The sequence below is a fragment of the Benincasa hispida genome, chromosome 5 (genome assembly GCF_009727055.1).
Source record: "Benincasa hispida cultivar B227 chromosome 5, ASM972705v1, whole genome shotgun sequence".
Taxonomy (NCBI): Eukaryota; Viridiplantae; Streptophyta; class Magnoliopsida; order Cucurbitales; family Cucurbitaceae; genus Benincasa; species Benincasa hispida.
Window position 1 is genome coordinate 57,200,992 of NC_052353.1, and position 14,392 is coordinate 57,215,383.

Sequence of the window (14,392 nt, forward strand, 5' to 3'; positions counted from 1 at the left end):
GAAAGCTTACGCTTATGCCATTGTATGTCGATGTTGTATGTCATTGCAACGTTTATGGGTGGATAAATTGTGAACTGTTGGATGATCTTGGCATGATTTATTATCTTGTTTGCATGCTTATGTCTGTTTAAGATTCTAGTGACTGTTAGTGTTGCCATTGGGCTATGCACATCGCATGTTGTGAGCCTTCGGGCCACACCCTATGCTTATGTACGGTGTCCCTTTTAGGACCACCACTTATGTTTATGTTAGTACCCACCGAGGTCACTACTTATGAAAGCATGCCTTCGGGTTCACCCCCTATGCCCATGCCTATGCCTACGCCTATGATGCCCTTGTGCAATTTGGTCCAATGGAAAGACTAACAGATCACTGAGTGGGCCCAGTAGCGGCCCGCTTACTGAGTATACTTTTATGCTCATCCTTTTCTTTTCATATTTTTTAGGTAAGAGTAAGGATAGACCGGCACATGACAAGAGAGATCCGTGAGCTGGCCATTTGGATGACCTACTGCTTCTGCACTTAAGTGTCATGTATTGGAGTATGGTTTAGGAGTTAGGCGTTTTAGACTCTTATGAAATATTCAATGATTTTATTATTTGTTTATTTAATCGTTATTCATTTTATGGTTGTTCACATTTGCTTATTTGAGCATTATTTAAATTAAATAAAATTTTTATCTCTTCTATTTTATTACTCTTTGAGAAAATGTGTTGCCAAGCCTATGCATGTATAAAGTAGCATCCTAAAAACATATTAGAAACTTGGGTTGTTACAGTTGCTATCAGAGCCTAAGTTTTAGGTTCTGTAGACTGACTTACATCGTGAGTCCAACCTGTTCCTTATGGCCACAAATGGATTTTTCATCATCGCCAGGTATGTTGTTTAAAGTCCTTTAGGGAAATATGTATGAAATCTTACCTGTTGTGCAGTCGTTTGATGGTTTACCCTGCTAGCGTTTATTAAAGTGTTGCGTGTGGTTACCAGGTATGGCACCACGAACTAGAGGAAGGGGCAATCGAGGTAAGAAAGTAGTTGGGGAACGAGACCCTGACATGCAAGAACCTGAGATGCGGAGCCAAGAGGTGCAGGACCCGCCACCTTATGACCCTTCTAGGTCAACTTGGCAGAAGGTTAGACCAAGAAGCGGACCTCGAGCTTCGACTGTGCCCCCGCCAGAACCGTCATCCTCAGAAATTCCAGTACAATATACGGCTATGGCTGCAGCTATTGGGAATGTCATCACGTAGGCCGTAGTAGGACAGCTAAGGGGTATAGTGGCCGAGTAGATAGCTCAGCACGCTCAGTCACAGCAGGCGCCATCCTCGTCAGTCCCATTACCACCAATTTAGAATCAAGATAGGGCCACGAATCGGACTGTGGCAGGCCCTTCTTTAAAGGCTGGATACCTATGGGACTTCAAGAAGTATGATNATTTAGAATCAAGATAGGGCCACGAATCGGACTGTGGCAGGCCCTTCTTTAAAGGCTGGATACCTATGGGACTTCAAGAAGTATGATCCCCCGACGTTTAATGGGTCCCTGAAAGACCCCACAAACGCAAAATTGTGGTTGTCCACTATGTAGGAAATTTTTCAGTACATGAGGTGTCAAGAGAAGCAGAAGCTGCAGTGTGACGCTTTCGTTTTCATCGATAATGCCAAGTGTTGGTGGCGCTCAGCTGAGAGAATGATAGAAGCCAGTGGAGGCCAAGCCACGTGGGACCAGTTCAAGGAATGGTTTTACGAGAAGTACTTCTCTGCTCACGTGAGGTACAACAAGTAGGCTGAGTTCATGAATCTAAAGCAGGGGACCATGACAGTAGAAAAGTATGAGGAGAAGTTTGACAAATTGTCTTGTTTCACCTCTGATCTAATGTCTAATGAAGCAAAGAGGGCTGAAAGGTTTGTGCAAGGACTCCGAGACGGGGTGCAAGGTATTGTGCAAGCTCTAGAGCCTCCCACCTACGCTGCAGCTTTCTAAGCGGCAGCACGCGTGGGCTATCCTTCAGGAATAGAGTTCTTGAAGTCCTTGACGGAGGAATCGGCCCCCGGTCAAAAGAGGAAAGCTAAGCAGAAAGCTCTAGGACCTCTACAGAAGGTTCAAAGTACAAATAGGTCTGTAGGGTACGCCCAACGGTAGGCTACTACTTCAAGGGGAGTTTGGAGGGAAAGACCGATGTGCAAGTCATGTGGGAAGCATCATTAGAGACGTTGTCTGATTGGCATAGGGACTTGTTTTATATGTAAGCAGACAGGGCATTGATAACGGGCAGAAATGCACGTTATTACAGCACAAAGTTATAAAACAATACAGGGTTGCGATGATAAAAATATAAAATATTGCGTCTAAAAGCATTAAGTTCACAATATGGCGATTGCATGCGTCCATCGCATTAAAACAGTTAACTTATGTATTTTTATGTAGAATATGGGTTGACACAAGGTGGAAAATGCGATCTAAAAAAATCAACGGTCGAGTGCATTAAGAGATTGCGCTAACGCAAGGCTATGCGATCATTTGCGCTCACGATTATCTGCTCAAGAAGGTTGCTGCATAGAGTCGGCGCATCATGGTGGGCGCATCTGGGTGAAAAGCGTAATAAATCACGATGGGATAGAAAGCTGATGACGGTCGATTCCGAATTAAGTTGACTAACCATTAACGAACTACTGTAGCAAGTACACTCAACTTTTCGGTGACAAATATTCGGTGCATTAGACAGAGAATTAATGTCATCCCATCAGTGCAATCATAAGAGAGAAGAAGCCTTTCACCCCAAAGCTCTATAAATACCAGAGGTAACCTTCAGTGAAGAAGTTCGTCCAGTTAGAGAATTCTCCCTATAGATACTTAGCCTTGTTCATAGTTTTCTTATACTTAAAAGGTGGAGCGAGAGAAGGGAAGAGACGCCAGAAGATCGCTCAGGTCAGCTTGAGAGAGAACCTAGGAGGCATGGAAAAACAGAGAGAGGGCTGACTCTTGCGAGAGTAAGATTATCTTTTGAGCAGAGTAGAGAAGAACAGTGTAAAAGCCTTGGGAAGCAAGAGATTGCTACCAGGCTCTTTATTTTTATTCCGCATTGTCATTTTGTATTTCGATTATATATCTATAAAATGGAACTTGCTTATCTACATTTGTTCACTCTCTTTAAAACACGCATGAGTAGCTAAATCTATCGAATGGGTTGAGAAGAACTTAGCTAACATGACCTAGGATTTTCATCGCATGCAATCATCTTGTCTTATGCTGCGCCCATCACCCCTTTAGAGCTACTCGAGAGAGAGTCTAAAGAAAGAAATTAAGACTTGAGGGAGTTAAGTTAGAATCTAGACTCGAGAGAGCAAGATTAGATCTGCATAAGCAAGAGATAGAGACTTAGAGATAAGCTTTATTTGTCAACATGCATCGCATGCACCCTAGAGATAGGTTATGGTATTATGCGGTCGCCTTGTATGTGTGTGTGTCATTCGTCATCGCATAGACAAGAATAGAGGCTTATGTGTAGGTCCTATAGACATCATCGCATATATCGCATGCGTTCTAGGACTAGAAGCAGTAGCATTTGCATTGAGAGATGATTTGCTGTTGTATGTGTGTAGCATGATCGCATGACATGAACGCAATCCTAGGAAGTGTTCACTGAATCCTTTCTCAACTCGTTCCCCCACATATTAATCGCATCTTCCATAATATTAACTCTTTTTTTAACTCTGCAGCATACATTTTATACTGTAAACAACAAACCGACAACTCTTTGATTTATATGTTACCGCAAAGTAATCTAAGAATTATTGTCACATACTGTTTTCCTTAGTCCCTGAGTTCTACCCTGGGCTTACCAGGAAACTCAGTAGGATTTATACTTGGGTTCTACTGAGAAAACTTGTTGCACAATGCATTTTCCATCACCACAATCCTTTTCATTATTTCACCGCATAAAATAACGCATCAGGCATACGACGAACCAATGCCCTAGTAGTGGTTCTAGAAGTGCAGAGGGTCAGCTCCCCAGTTCGTATCAAGGTAATTCAAACCGACAGCAGCAGCAGGGTCGGGTCTATGCCATCAGTCGTTGGGAAGCTGAGCATTCAGGAACAGTGGTGATAGGTACGCTCCCGATCCTAGGGCACTATGCCTTAACATTGTTTGACTCTGGCTCATATCATTCTTTCATTTCATCGTTGTTCATAAAACATGCTATGTTAGTTTTAGAACCCTTAGGTTATGTTTGATCAGTATCTACATCGCCAGGAGAAATTATGATAGTAAGCGAAAAGATAAAAGCATGTCAGTTAGAAATAGCAAATCGTACCCTTGATATAACTCTAATAGTATTAGACATGCGTAACTTTGATGTAATTCTGGGCATGGATTGGTTGGCTGCCAACCATGTTAGTATATATTGTTCTCGTAAGGAGGTAATTTTTGCCCCCCCCCCCCTAGGGAAGCCAGTTTTAAGTTCAAGGGGGCCGGGACAGTAGTTTCGCCCAAGGTGATTTCAGCGGTAAAGGCCAAGAGGTTTATTAACCAAGGTGTTTAGAGTATCTTGGCTAGCGTAGTTGACACAAGAGAAACCAAGATTACTGTAACCTCTGAGCCAGTTGTGAGAGACTATCCCGATGTATTTCTGGAAGAACTTCCAGGATTGTCACCACGAAGGGAGATTGATTTTGTGATCGAACTAGAGTCGGGCACTATTCTTATATCCAAAGCTTCATACAGAATGGCTCCGACAGAATTGAAAGAACTAAAGGTCTAATTGCAGGAATTGCTTGATAAAGGGTTTATATGACCCAGTGTTTCTCCATGGGGTGCACCAGTGTTGTTTGTGAAGAAAAAGGATGGATCGTTATGTTTATGCATTGACTATAGGGAGTTTAATAAGGTGACCATCAAGAACAAGTACCCACTTCCTAGGATCGATGACCTATTTGACCAACTACGGGGTGCTACTATATTTTCCAAGATTGACCTACGATCAGGTTACCATCAGTTGAGGATCATGGACAATGATATCCTAAAAACTACGTTCCGATCCAGATACGGGCATTACGAGTTCATTGTAATTTCTTTTGGTCTGACCAATGCTCCAACGGTATTCACGGATTTGATGAACCAGGTGTTTAGGGACTTCCTAGACATCTTTGTAATCGTTTTCATTGATGACATCTTGATCTTCTTTAAGACCAAGGCGGAACACGAGGAACATCTTCGGAAGGTCCTAGGAACGCTAAAGGAAAACAAACTATATGCAAAGTTTCTAAGTGCGAGTTCTGGCTTCAAAAGATATCCTTTCTTTGGCACGTGGTGTCGAAGGACGGGGTTTCAATGGATCCAGCTAAGATTGAGGTCGTTACCAATTGGCCCTGTCCTACGACGGTCAGCGAGGTGCGCAGTTTTCTGGGGTTGGCTGAGTACTATCGTAGGTTTGTAGAGAATTTCTCTAGCATAGCCATACCGCTGACTCAGCTAACCAGGAAGGGAGCTTCATTTTTTTGAAGCAAAGCTTATGAGGACAGTTTTCAGGACCTCAAGCAGAGGTTGGTTTCAGCACCAGTTCTCACCAAAGCAGACGGCTTTGGGAACTTCGTGATCTACAGTGATGCTTCTAAGAAGGGTTTAAGTTGTGTGCTTATACAACATGGTAGGGTGGTCGCCTATGCCTCCCGCCAGTTGAAAAACCATGAGCGAAACTATCCTACTCACACTTGGAATTGGCATTGGTGGTGTTTGCCCTGAAGATCTGAAGGCACTACTTGTATGAGGAAAAGATTCAAGTTTTCACCAATCACAAGACTCTGAAATACTTCTTCACCCAGAAAGAGTTAAACATGAGGCAGCGCAAGTGGCTCGAGTTAGTAAAGGATTACGATTGCTAGATCCTCTACCACCTAGGTAAGACGAATGTAGTAGCCGATGCTCTCAGTCGGAAGTTGCTCATTCACCCGCCTTGATCACTAAGCAAGTTCAATTGTGTAAGGATTTAGAGCGAGTAGAGATTACCGTGGCAGCAGGGGAAGTCACTTCACAGCTAGCTCAGTTGATGGTGCACCAACCTTGAGGCAGAGGATTATTGTTGCACAGCAAGGTGATCCGGACCTGGTTCAGAAATTTCATCAGGTAGGGTCAGGCCAGGCAAGTGAATTTTCTGTGTCGGTGGACAAGGGTCTTCTGTATCAGGGACGGTTGTGCGTTCCGGCAGATGATGGCCTGAAGGGGGAACTGTTGGCAGAAGTTCACAACTCTCCATTCTTGATGCACCCAGGTAGTACCAAAATGTACTAGGATGTGAAGTGGTATTACTGGTGGCCCAATATGAAAAGGGAAATGTCAACAGATGTTTAGTCTATCAGCAGGTGAAGGCCCGAGGCGAAAGATAGTAGGCTTGCTACAACCATTAGATATGCGAAAATGGAAATGGGAGAGCGTGGCTATGGTTTTCATTACGGGTTTGCCCAAGACATCGAAGGGTTTCTTAGTGATTTAGGTTGTGATCAGACTCACCAAGGTGGCACATTTTATTCCAGGAAAGCCCACGTACGTGGTGAGGTAAGTGGGTTCAGTATATACGAAGGAGATAGTAAGATTGCATGGTGTGCTAGTATCAATTGTGTCCGACAGGGACCCTCGTTTCACCTCCAGTTTTTGAAGAGCCTCTAGGCAGCCTTAGCGGTTAAACTTCAGTAGAACCTTCCACCTCTAAACTAATGAGCAAACAGAATGTTTGAATCAGATGTTGGAAGACATGTTGCGCATTTGTGCATTGGAGATTCTCAAGGGATTGGGACTCCCACTTGTATTTGGCAGAGTTTTCTTATAATAATAGATATCAAGCTACCATTGGCATGTCGCCATTTGAAGCTCTTTACGCTAGAGGTTGCAGGTCTCCTATTTGCAGAGGTGAGATTGGGGAGAGGAAATTGGTGGAAACTGAGTTGGTGGAGTTAATAAATGAAGCCATGCAGAAGATTAGGGATCGAATGCTAGTAGCGCAAAGTAGACAGAAAAGTTACGTTTGATGTTAGGCGTGAAGATCTTGAGTTCGGAGGCTAGGTGACAAAGTGTTTCCTGAAAGTGGTACCAATGAAGGGTGTCTTGAGATTCGGAAAGAAGGATAAGCTAAATCCGCGTTTTGTAGGGCCATTCGAGATCTTGAAGCGCATCAGCCCTGTGGCTTATCGTTTGGCCTTGCCATCGTCTCTCTCTGCAGTCCATAATGTCTTTCATGTCTCCATGCTGAGAAAGTATTTAACGGACCCGTCTCATATGGTGGACTTTGAGCCCTTGCAGCTGAATGAAAACTTGAGTTACGAGAAGAAGCCTACGCAAATTGTGGCCAGGGAGGTGAAAGTTTTGCATAGGAAGGAGGTGTCACTGGTGAAGGTTCTATGGCAGAATCATCAGTTTAAGGAAGCAACTTGGGAGTGAGAGGACGAGATGAGAGCACTGCATCCAGAGCTCTTCCAGGATTAGAACTTTTGAGAACGAAAGTTTAATAAGGGGGGAAGAATGTGACGCCTCCAAAGATCGAAAGGTAAAATCCGTCTTGTTCTCTTTTATTTTTGGGTTTGAAATTACATGGTAAGTGGTTAAGGAATTTTGGAATATATATATATATTAATTATTTAAGGAAAAGAGAGGAGGAGTTAGGATTAGTGAGGCAAATGGTTATAAATGTGGAGTTAATGAGCCATCGGTTTGCATGTAGAGAAAAGAAGAAAATAAAATTCTTTTCTTTTAATTTTTCTCTCCTTTTTCTTCCTTCCAACCCTCGCGAGCCCTTTTCTTCCCCAATGCTTTTGGTGAGATTAAGGGATTTTTGGTTTTTAGTTAATGGGTTTTGAATGCCTATCGATTTTGGTCTCATTTAAGTTTACTCAGGGGTGCATTGTTGCTCAATTCGGGGTTTCAAGATATTTTTTCGGTATTGTTCAACAGCATCAAAGTTTGCTTTGGGCGCCTTTTGGTAAGCTATAATGGTTGTTCTGATTTAAATCTTGTTTTCCCCAATTGATTTGGTGAATATTTGTGTTAATTGGATTTTAGGATTGAGTTTTGGAACATTTCGGTTTGGCTTATGACCGGTTTGGATTCCGTACTTGGAGCTCAGGTGTAGTTCTGGTTAAGTCGTCATTTTTTGGGAAGTGGTTTGGAGACTTTTGGTGCATTTTGGGTGAGTTAGGTTGTGTTTTTAAGGATTGACATTAAATTGGTTTATTCTAGGGAAATTTGAGCATTTGACTCAAGTCAAAGAGGGATTTGATTAATAGTTGGAGTTTAGTTTGCTAATTGTTTGACATAAATTCGAGGTAAGTGGTTTACTACTAGTTTGCCCTTAATCCCAAGCATGTGTTATGTTTTGGTTCCTTAGTTGGAATAAACTATTTTGATATGCATACTGGTCAGATGAAAATTTTGAAAGTTACGCTTATGCCACTGTATGTCGATGTTGTATGTCATTGCAACGTTTATGGGTGGATAAATTGTGAACTGTTCGACGATCTTGGCATGATTTATGACCTTGTTTGCATGTTTATGTCTGTTTAAGATTCTAGTGACTGTTAGTGTTGCCATTGGGCTATGTACATCGCATGTTGTGAGCCTTCGGGTCACACCCTATGCTTATGTACGGTGTCCCTTTTGGGACCACCACTTTTGTTTATATTAGAACCCATTGAGGTCACTACTTATGAAAGCTTGCCTTTGGGTTCGCCCCTTATGCCTATGCCTATGCCTACGCTTATGATGCCCTTGTGCACTTTGGTCCAATGGAAAGACTAACAGATCACTGAGTGGACAGTAGCGAGCCACTTACTGAGTATAATTTTATACTCATCCTTTTCTTTTCATGTTTTTCAAGTAAGGGTAACGATAGACTGGCGCATGACAAAAGAGATCCGTGAGCTGGCCATTTGGATGACCTACTGCTTTCGCATTTTGGTGTCATGTATTGGAGTCTAGTTTAGGAGTTAGGCATTTTAGAATCTTATGAAATATTTATTGATTTTATTATTTGATTATTTAATCGTTATTCATTTTAAAGTCAGGTTAGGGATACCCCGAACGATAATTTTTTTTATGGTTGCTCACCTTTGCTTATTTGAGCATTATTTAAATTAAATAAAATTTTTATCTCTTTTATTTTATTACTCTTTGTGAAAATCTGTTGCCAAGCCTATGCATGCATAAAGTAGCGTCATAGAAACATATTAGAAATTTGGGTCGTTATAGATGTACTTGGGCAGTGAGTCATAAAAAAGAATGCCTCTGATATTCATGTCCATGACCAACATAAACCAATATGTTTGTAATTGACTGGGCTATAGATGTAATCGACATCTGCCCATCTGAGTTGATGTTTAGGTACCAGTCTGAGCACGTAATCGACATACGTGTGCTCTTTCTCTCGTACTGTAGTAAATTCTTCCATCATTTTCCCACGTATGGCCTCGAATACTATCACATATCAGCTCTCGAAATAACTCTTTCGTCGTGTAATTCGTTCTGAATAGGACTTCATTCCTTGGCCAGTGAGGACCTATGTCCACGCTGTCCAACCAGACCATGAACTCATTCATCAAGTCCTCTAGAATAACATGTGTCGGGTCATAGGGGACGATTTCAATCGAACGTTCACCGAGCTGAATGTATTTCTACTTTTTTCCAGTTGCCCTTACCGTGTCAACTGAAGGGTTGTATGGTTGTGTTAGCTTCCTCTTCCTACTTGTTCGTCTCTGTTCCCCCTCACAGTTCATAGGCTCCGTTGAAGGTGGAGGAATAGGGTTCTGGATCTCGGTGGCTGATGGGGGTCATATGACTCAGTGGAAGGTGGAGGAATGTGGTCACTGGTCTCGGTGGTGGGTGGAGGAAGGGAGTCTTGAAATTCTTGATCACGGGACTCAGTGGCTGATGGAGGGGTTGGGTCACGTGTCACGAGTCTTGGTGGAATGTGGAGGAATGGGGTCAATAGTCTTGGTGGACTCCACACGTAAACCCTATATAATTTACGAATTATGTTAGGTCAAACACAACATGATATAGATTTATATTAGAATAAGTTTAAGATGATGTTATGTACTCGACACAATGACCGTCGTAGGCTGGTGATTGTTTGTACGTTGACCTGAAGGACACTTAAGTCAGACTTCACATCTTTCATGTTGAATAGTACATCATCCAATTTACGCTCCATCATAGCCACTATCTGATCTATATCACAGAGCAATGTGAGAATGCCCACACCCTTCATGGGCTCAGAATGCACTGTATTCAACTGAGGCGACCCTCATTCCTCAGTTGGGGGCACATGCTCGTTAGTAGGAAGCTCATGAAACTCGTTATGAAGAGGGTGAATCTCACGCTCATCGGTAGAGAGCTCGTGAGATTAATGCTCATGGGCTCGATGCTCGTGAGTCTCGTAGTCATTGGAGTGACTATGAGCATTCTCATCATGGTGTGATCTATGTGTCTCTGAGGAGGCTGTCTCGACATCAATGCGCTCGTATACAGGTTGTTCATTGACCCTAGTGTCCCTATACCACCTCTCCTTATTGAACATGATCAATGGTGTGGGTGTGATCCTTGTCTATACAAAACAACGAACAATTTGTTAGTTATATGTGACATTCACCTTAAATCCAAGTAAATTGTGATGTAATACACTAACCTTAATGGACTCAAACACGTCTCACACTATTGTGTTTGGTTGGGAGTGAGTATGTACATTCCTACCTCAGGAATCAAGGTATGACACGTCCATTGAGTCAGGTTGCAACTTTTCTAGCAACCATTAAAATGACCTCGTATTCCCACACCTACCATAATTCATAAACGATTATATGAAAAGCATAAGTAGTAAGTGACATTGACACTACATTAGTAGATCTCCTATGTCCAATGAATGGATATTACCTGAAAAACATGAGGAAAAGCAGGTAGTTTGTAATTGATGATGTAGTTCTTATTGATCTTGGACCCTTTTTTTGTAGTTCTCGGACTTGCCACTTAATTCTCTTTGTAGTCCAAGTAAAGTCCTCTCCCACAACACATTTCTCAAATCCATGGAATTGAAGTAATCTAAATCCTCCACATCAATTAATAAGTTCTTGTCAACATTGGCCCTCATCTTCTCCCTTCCCATCATAGTCAATTCAATGTAGTAAACCAATGTCATCTTCACAACGTCCATATCATTCTCAAACTCCATCTCTTTGTACATTGTCTCTAAGGTACCAATATGGATGTCCCCTATGAAATTATTCCTCAAGTACCTATTACATAGAGATTCAGTTCCTTCAGCCCTCCCCACAACTACTGGATTAGGTGACCGCGATAATCCCGTCACCAATAGGAAATCTTCTTTGGTGAATGTTACAACTGTACCATTTAAATTGACAAATCATTCCTATGGTCTTCAACCTCCCATAATAGAATGTAATAGACCAATGGACTGTTGAAGATAATGTCCATGTCCACAAATCTCCCAAGTACAATCTTCCTGAAGAAGGCAAGCTGAGTGGGAGTAAGCTTCTCTTTCACAATCTTGTTAGTCGCCCCAGTGTGAGAGGATAGGTTGGTCGCTTGGCCTAGAAAACAATCCTGGGAAGGAATCTTGAATTGTCTAGTCATACTGCACAGAATAACAAAAAACAGGGATAAATAAGAATTTTGTTCAATACTCGATACACGATGTGCGTTCCTCGATGCACGATACAAGGTAATCGATTTTTTTATACCTGATACATGTTACATGGTGTCCCTTACTCGCTACATTACAAGTGACTAAATGGTCAATTGTTGAGAATTTGGTTTGATTTTCCACCTTCATGCATTATCCAACTCAAACCCTAAACTCCAGACGGTCCAAAATAACAAAAATATGAAAACTGAAACGAAACAAACTCGAAGTTCAGCCAAACATGCAAAACATGAAAACAGAAATGAAAACCATGTTGGTCGAGTATTGAGTAACATGAAGTGCATATCGAGGAACATGATGTAGAGATAGTCGAGTTTTGAGTGAATGAAGCCAAAATACAAAAAATGAGAATAATGTTACCTGATGATAGTCGAGTTTTGAATGAATGATGCCAAACTACAAACAATGAGAAGAATGTTACCCAATGTAGAGATAGTGGAGTTTCGAATGTAGAGGTATTGTCGTCGAAGGATATACAATCGAACGAATAGAGAAAATAGCTTGAGCTCATGGGAAGTGGTGAAATAATGGACTTCAAACACCTTCAAATGGGTCATGAATTCAAAATAATCGAGTATAAAGTAATCGAGCATTGAGTATGACGTGGATATGATCGAATATACACGTCCCGATTATAGCCGTATCGAGTTACCTTCAAAGGGTTATGAATTCAAAATAATCGAGTATAAAGTAATCGAGCATCGAGTATGACGTGGATATGATCGAGTATACACGTGTCGATTGCAGCCATATCGAGTGACCATGAAGTTGGGTATCGAGTGACTGTGCATTGAGAAACGTGTGACCAGTCATCGAGGATCGAGTAAATTCGTATTGGCAGGCGCGAGGGATGCATCTCAAGGGTGAATCGGAAAAATCACATGCTTATGACATAAACAGAAGGCCATTTTCCATTACTTTCTCTACAGGTGACCATTTTTCTTTTATCCGTACAAAAAAAAAATCCTAATTTCACCAAGTAATTATGTCTCAGCATAAGGTAAAAAAGATAGGTTTTCAAAAGTTGGATCAAATATCATTTGGGCCTCTAAAAAATGGGCATTAACGCTATTTCTTAGTTAAAGTGATGATTTATTTTGAATCTCCAATCGCAGATAAAGTAGGGACAATCATTTATATTTTTAATAAGTATATTTTTATTTGTTTGAGAGGAACGAGTCCCAACAGGGCCTAAATCCCTTTGAGGATGGGCATGTCTCATTCCAACTTTAATTTCATGTCTCGATTTTTATCTAACATTCGAACGAATTTATGTTCTAAGAATAATGGTAAAACATTCATAGATGATTAATGTATTTTTACCTGTGAAAAAATACGAATGATTTTAAAATAAAGAGAAATTTTGAAGATATTTTTTAAATTTAGCCTGAGGAATATTACATGTTCTTTGTTATAATCGTAGTCAATCTATCTAAATATAGTTTAAGGGGAGAAATTTTGATTTTCGTTTATGTCCCTTTTATTTGATGTATGTATATATGAGTTAATTTTAACTATCGAGACTAAACGTTTTATAATCACCTTGATTTACCATTATTTTTATTCATTATTGTATTTTGTTTTATCATTTTTTTATATGTTTGTAGTAGTATGCACATGTACATACCCTTCAAGTATTTATATTTTAGAAAAAATGGTTAACATCAACATCATTCCCATGTTTTTGTGTTTTTCTTTTTTATTCTTCTTAAAACTTCTAAAATTTTCAACTTTAGAATTATTATTACCTCCAAATTTCGGAGAAAGTTCAAGAATATAGTTAATTTTTAAAATAATCACAAAAATGGGGTATATGGGAACAAATCTTTAAAAATAGGTAGGAATGGAAAGTATTGACAAAAATAGGGTAGTTTTGGTGGGGAAGGGAAATCGTGTACCCGGTACATGATTAAGCTTTAGTCTAGTCAGCACCACATCAGCACGGATGGTGGACTAGTCAACCATGTATTCGTGGACCAGGTCTACGATTAATTTTTTTAAAAAATTATCTATATATTTAATTGTAAATTATATATTCGTTTTTCTTTCTTTTTAATCAATTTAACTATTTATTTTTCTAATTTTTAAGTAACAAATTCCTTCATTACTAAACTTAATCATATATTTAATCTACAATGAAAACTTAATTATTCTACACTCTTATTTAAAAAAAAAAAAAAAATGTGACTTCACTAAGTAGTACATCTCTCTACCAAAAAAAAAAAAAAAAAAAAAAAAAGATCTCATGATACTAAAGAAGATTTACAATTAGTTCTTTAATTTGAAAATAGAAGTTTAAATGAAATTTAAAGACAAACCCCTGGCCCTTACCCCATATGGGTTGTCTTCATGTGCCTCTAAATTAGCTTTCGCCCTGTTGTCGTTGTCGTCTACGACGAATACGTCTTCGATCAGAGTCAGCAATATTAAGTCGTCTTGTTTGTTGAATAATAGTTTCTATGTTGACCAATGTTTGGTCACACATTGAACCCAACTCTAGTAAATCGTGTTGTACTGAATATTGTTGTACTTCTTCGATAAAATTATTTTGTACGATGAAAAAATTAATATTAAGCGATATTCATATCATATATTTGGGAAATATCTTATTTTAAATCTCTTACCATGCAGTAATAGTAAGCGCAATCAGGTGTGATAAATTGCCTCGTGATTGAATCGTACTAGGAAAAG

General features: G+C 40.2%; 1 long non-coding RNA gene across 1 annotated transcript; it reads left to right on the forward strand.

The window, feature by feature from the left end:
• The first annotated feature begins 440 nt into the window (after positions 1 to 440).
• LOC120078598 lies at positions 441 to 9,149 on the forward strand. The gene is made up of 2 exons (XR_005482045.1): positions 441 to 546; positions 8,868 to 9,149. It is a non-coding gene; the product is annotated as an uncharacterized LOC120078598 (long non-coding RNA).
• Positions 9,150 to 14,392: the final 5,243 nt, after the last annotated feature.